At 53.6% G+C, this 5,907-nt stretch overlaps 2 non-coding genes across 2 annotated transcripts; both read left to right on the forward strand.

The window, feature by feature from the left end:
* The first annotated feature begins 3,680 nt into the window (after window positions 1-3,680).
* On the forward strand, window positions 3,681-3,752 carry trnae-cuc (transfer RNA glutamic acid (anticodon CUC)). The gene has a single exon. It is a non-coding gene; the product is annotated as a tRNA-Glu (tRNA).
* An 887-nt stretch (window positions 3,753-4,639) lies between these two features.
* Window positions 4,640-4,712, forward strand: trnaf-gaa (transfer RNA phenylalanine (anticodon GAA)). The gene has a single exon. It is a non-coding gene; the product is annotated as a tRNA-Phe (tRNA).
* Window positions 4,713-5,907: the final 1,195 nt, after the last annotated feature.

The raw sequence follows: 5,907 nt of genomic DNA on the forward strand, positions 1-5,907 counted from the left end.
GGCCCTGGGAGTCCTCAACATTGACTCCGGACCCCATAAAAGTCTCGTTGCTTCAGGTCAAGCATGGGCAAGGAAACCTCCTGCTGATTACCACCTCCCTCCCTCCCTCAGCTGATGAATCAGTGCTCCTCCATGTTGAACACCACTTGGAAGAAGCACTGAGAGTAACAAGGGCACAGAATGTACTCTGGGTGGGGGACTTCAATGTCCATCACCATGAGTGGTTCGGTAGCACCACTACTGACCGAGCTGGCCGAGTCTGGAAAGACATATCAGCCAGTCTGGGCCTGCGGCAGGTGGCGAGAGAACCAACATGAGGGAAAAACCTACTTGACCTCGTCCTCACCAATCTACCTGTCGCAGATGGATCTTTCCATGACAGCATTGGCATCAGTGACCACCGCACAGTCACTGAGGAGACGAAGTCCCGTCTTCACACCGAGAACACCCTCCATCGTGTTGTGTGGCACTACCACCGTGCTAAATGGGACAGATTCAGAACAGATCTAGCAGCTCAAAACTGGGCATCCATGCGGCGCTTTGGGCCATCAGCAACAGCAGAATAGTATTCAACCACAATCTGTAACACCAAGGCCTGGCCTGGTTCAATAAGGAGTGCAGAAAACCATGCCAGGAGTAGCAGCAGGCGTACCAAAAATGAAGTGCTAAAAAGCGGAAGCAGCATGCTATAGACAGGGTGAAGTGATCCCACAATCAACGGATCAGATCAAAGCTCTGCAGTCCTGCCACATTCAGTCGCGAATGATGGTGAATAATTAAACAACTAACGGGAGGTGGAGGCACCATGAATATCCCCATCCTCAATGATGGCGGTGCCCAGTACATGAGCGCAAAAAACAAGGCTGAAGTGTTTACCACCGCGTTTATCACCACCTCACCCCCTCTCTCTCTCTCTCTCCCTCCCCCCTCTCTCCCTCCCTCCTCTCTCCCTCCCCCCTCACTCCCTCCCCCCCTCTCTCCCTCCCCCCCTCTCTCCCTCCCCCCCCTCTCTCCCTCCCTCTCTCCCTCCCCCCCCTCTCTCCCCCTCTCTCCCTCCCCCCTCTCTCCCCCCCTCTCTCCCTCCCCCCTCTCTCCCCCCCTCTCTCCCTCCCACCCTCTCTCCCTCCCCCCTCTCTCCCCCCCTCTCTCCCTCCCCCCCTCTCTCCCCCTCTCTCCCCCCCTCTCTCCCCTCCCCCCCTCTCTCCCCCTCTCTCCCTCCCCCCTCTCTCCCCCCCCTCTCTGCCTCCCCCCCTCTCTCCCCCCCTCTCTCCCTCCCCTCTCCCCCCCTCTCTCCCTCCCCTCTCTCTCCCTCCCTCCCCCCTCTCCCTCCTCTCACACTATCCCCATCTCATCTCTCCCCTCTCCCACTCCTCTCTCCCCCTCTCTCTCCCTCCCCATCTCTCTCTCCCTCCCCCCTCTCTCCCTCCCCCCCTCTCTCCCTCTCTCCCACCCTCTCTCCCTCCCCCCCTCTCTCCCCCCCCCTCTCTCTCCCTCCCTCCCCTCTCTCTCCTTCCCCCCTCTCCCTCCTCTCACACTATCCCCATCTCATCTCTCCCCTCTCCCACTCCTCTCTCCCCCTCTCTCCCTCCCCCCTCTCTACCTCCCCTCTCTCTCCCCTCTCCCTCCTCTCACACTATCCCCATCTCATCTCTCCCCTCTCCCACTCCTCTCTCCCCCTCTCTCTCCCTCCCCTCCCCCCTCTCTCTCCCCCCCTCTCCCTCCCCCCTCTCTCTCCCTCCCCCCTCTCTCCCTCCCTCCCCTCACTCCCCCCCTCTCTCCCTCCCCTCCCTCCCCCCTCTCTCCCTCCCCTCTCTCTCCCTCCCCTCCCCTCTCTCCCTCCCCTCCCCTCTCTCCCTCCCCTCCCCTCTCTCTCCCTCCCCTCCCCTCTCTCTCCCTCCCCCCTCTCTCCCTCCCCCCTCTCTCTCCCTCCCCCCTCTCTCCCTCCCCTCCCCTCTCTCCCTCCCCTCCCCTCTCTCTACCTTCCCCCTCTCTCCCTCCCCCCCCCCTCTCTCTCCCCTCTTTCTCCCCCTCTCACACTATCCCCATCTCATCTCTCCCCTCTCCCCCTCTCCATCTCTCCCTCCTCCCCTCCCTCCCTCCTCCCCCCCTCCCTCACCCTCCCCTCCTCCCCCCCTCTCCCTCTCTCCCTCCCCCCTCCCTCTCTCCCTCCCCCCCTCCCTCTCTCCCTCCCCCCTCCCTCTCTCCCTCCCCCCCTCCCTCTCTCCCTCCCCCCTCCCCCCTCTCTCCCTCTCTCCCTGCTCTCTTTCCTTCCCTCCTTTCCCTCCCTGTGTCTCTCTCTCCCTCCCCGCTCTCTCTCTCCCTCCCCCCCTCTCTCTCTCTCTCGCTCCCCCCTCTCTCTCTCTCGCTCCCTCTCTCTCTTTCTCTCTCGCTCTCGCTCTCCCTCTCTCTCCCACCCTACGATTCACACTGTTGTCTCCCTATTAATGTGTCCAGTTTTAGATGTGGCCGTGTAATAATACTGTGTAATGTCGATGTAATGAGTAGACTCTGAGCACAGAGCTTCCTGTGGGGAATTGGGGAGATGAACACCAGCAGACTCTGCAGGAATTCCCACTGGGAGCACAAATTCATAACATCTACTAGTTTATGTCGATTAGATTTGATTGGCTTTCAGGGAAATAATTTTACATCAATTTAAACATCAGCCCACAGCTGTATGACGGGGTTAATTATGAGGTCATCATCAGCAGTGAGGTCATCAGCTGGCAGGTCAGGTGACCGCTTGAGCCACAAGGCATCACAACCCGACCTGTGACTGGGCTCAGAGCCCAAACCCTGTCACAATGGCCTTTTCAAATCAACTTACTGGCTGCTGGAAAACACAGCAGGTAAACGTTGTGTTTGACCGCGAGGAGAGCGAGTGAGAGATTTACAAAACACAATCACATCGTGTGAAGATCAGTGAGTAAAGACTGAGAGCTCTGTGCTCCAGCAGACCGTGAGTTTATCAATAGGAGCTCGGTCGAGAGATTCCTTTCCCCGAGAATGGGTGCGGGGATCGGGATGGGCTCGCAACCCAGGCCCGTTCGGAGGACTGCAGGCAGTTTGCCAACTTCATGCTGCCGACTCTGCTGAGCGTCTGAACACTGAGCACGGGGGGCGAATAACGCCAAGGGCGCGGGTTCGATCACCGGACGGGCCATCAGCCTAATTTTACGGTTTTTGCGAAAATATAAAATACAAACTTTATAAGGAAGCCAATGTACACAGAATCTCACGGGGGATTTATTTGGATTAACATCCATTGCACCTTTGCCACGGGGGCTGAGAGACACATCTTTCTGTTCATTTGTCTTTCTGGGTTTGCTGTTGAAAGTTGAACAGACGGCATGTTGCCGATAAGGGTCACAGGCAGGTAATAGACAGGCAGAGCGGCTCTGACCCCGCGAGATGGGCAAAAGGCTTCAGTTCAGGACAAATGCATCAATGAAATGTTCGCCGGCACCGAGAGAGACAACATCCAGAGAAAAACACAGGAGGAAATCGATTTCAAGTGGATGCCTACCCGCACTTGGTGCCGTGCTTTCGCGAACACGTCTGTTGTGTTCATAAGTAAAAAATATAATTTTGTCCGAACAGTTTGCCTGGCGCGAAATGATCTGAATTGCAAAGGAGCAGGCAGGAAAAGCTGTGTTGCTGCCAGGAGGCTTGCTGCAGCTTCCCTGGTGGTCTAGTGGTTAGGATTCGGCGCTCTCACCGCCGCGGCCCGGGTTCGATTCCCGGTCAGGGAACAGTGCGTTTTGGGTCTGTTTGAATTGCCACCACACAACGCACCCGTACGGAGCAATGCTCGCCCCTGATTCAACTTTCCCCACCACTGCTGAATATCACTCTTCATACAGCGATACAAAATACACATCCTTGATTTCTGTAAAATGCGTGCTGTTTCAAAGTCAGCAGGAATTAATTTCTGTCAACTTTTACACTGGCTGACTTTAAATGTTGCCAACATTTAACTGCAGCTCACAGTGTCAGGGCAGTCACGGTTTTTATCAGTCTTCCGTGTATCTTCTTGCCCACTGCATCTCCCGAGCAAACTTACCTTATCACAGGCACGGCTATCAATCAATTCATTGCCAGTGTGAAAAATGCAATATTTGAAACTTACCAACGTGTGCAATCAGAGAGTCCGTGGCCCGTGATAACTTGAGCATTAAGATATTCATTAGCCCTTCCTCTATTGCTCAGTAGCCCACTGTGTGAGGAACTAAGAACCACGGGCATTTTCACTTCTGTGTGGGGCTCAGCACCCTACCTGCAGCTGAAGATTGAACTTGATTTGGCTCGTGATCAGTGCGGCTCAGTGAGACTTCGGCCCGTCTCTCCCTTCACAACCCATCAGTGTGGAGAAAAGAACAGGGAATTTTACACATGTGTTGTGCTCTGTAACTTTATTTGAACATGTCATTGCATTTCACGCTGTGTCCAACACGGTGAGGTCCCCCGTGCTGTGTCAGCTTTGTATTTTTATCAACACTCCAGCTTTACTTGAACACAACCTGAGCCCCGAGATCTGGTCGGGTCACATTGCCCGAAGTGAGGAATGAGCGAGAGGGGCAATTCCACCCGGGGTTAGAAAATGCTCCAAAAGAACGACAGAATAGGGATTTGATGTGAAGCCGAAATAGCTCAGTTGGGAGAGCGTTAGACTGAAGATTTAAAGGTCCTTGGTTCGATCCCGGGTTTCGGCAGATTTTAGTTACTTTCTGTCTCCTTCACTCCAAGAGGAGCGAATTAGGAGAGATTTTACGCTCCTGCTGCCGCGTTTCCCAAACGAATGGGAGTGAAACCACATCGGACATGCTGGATCCGGCTCCAACCGTCCGCTGCAGGTTCGAATCCAGTCGGGGTGCCGCCGTCTGCTTTTATACCGGGACAGTGTTTGAGGGAGGGGCTGTGGTGCGATAATACATTTTAGATGAGGTTTGTTCGACCATAGAGCTCTCTTTCTGTTACTTTCGATTAACACACTGCCCAGTTGTATAAAGGAACAGTTAACAATGTTTAAGCGATGTGGTGTGTTCAATGTTTGTGCCGTAACTCGGTCACCCAGTGTGAGCTTGAAAGACAATTTCCCAGCCTGGGTTCGAGCCTGCCCAAGTAGAGCATTGTGGCCGGTTAGCTCAGTTGGTGAGAGCGTGGTGCTAATAACGCCAAGTTAGCGCGTTCGATCCCCGTACGGGCCATCGGAACATTTTTATAATTTTACGCTTTTCCCGCACATTTAAAATACAAACGTTATAAGGAGGCCAATGCACACAGAATCTCCCGGGGGATTTAATTGGATTAACATCCATTGCACCTTTGCCACCGGAGCTGAGAGACACATCTTTCTGTTTATTTGTCTTTCTGGGTTTGCTGTTGAAAGTGGAACAGGCGGCCTGTTCCCGATAATGGTCACAAGCAGGTAAGAGACAGACAGAGCGGCTCTGACCCCGCCAGATGGGCAAAAGGCTTCAGTTCAGGACAAATGAATCAATGAATTGTTCGCCCAGCACCGAGAGAGACAACATCCAGAGAAAAACACAGGAGGAAATCGATCAATCTAAAACGTTATAAATAATTCCCATACTTGATGTCTGTCTATTCAATCGCTAATCCTTCAGTGCCAGAAAATAACTCCTGATTAAATCGTTCAGTTCGAGAATGGCAGCGGAAAGTAACTCGAATGAATTGAAAACTCGAATCCCGGGATTGAATCAGGGACCATTATTAAATCTGTGGAGAGAAAAACAGAGTTAACGTTTCAGGTCGATGACCGTTCGTCTGACGTTAACTCTGTTTCTCTCCCTACAGATGCTGCCTGACCTGCTGAGTATTTCCAGCAGTTTCTGTTTTTATTTCAAATTTCCAGCATCCGCAGTATTTTGCTTTTGTACTTTTATA

The sequence above is a fragment of the Somniosus microcephalus genome, unplaced genomic scaffold (assembly GCF_052327205.1).
Source record: "Somniosus microcephalus isolate GS21.2 unplaced genomic scaffold, FLI_Smic_1.0 unresolved_chr4, whole genome shotgun sequence".
In the NCBI taxonomy this organism is placed as follows: domain Eukaryota; kingdom Metazoa; phylum Chordata; class Chondrichthyes; order Squaliformes; family Somniosidae; genus Somniosus; species Somniosus microcephalus.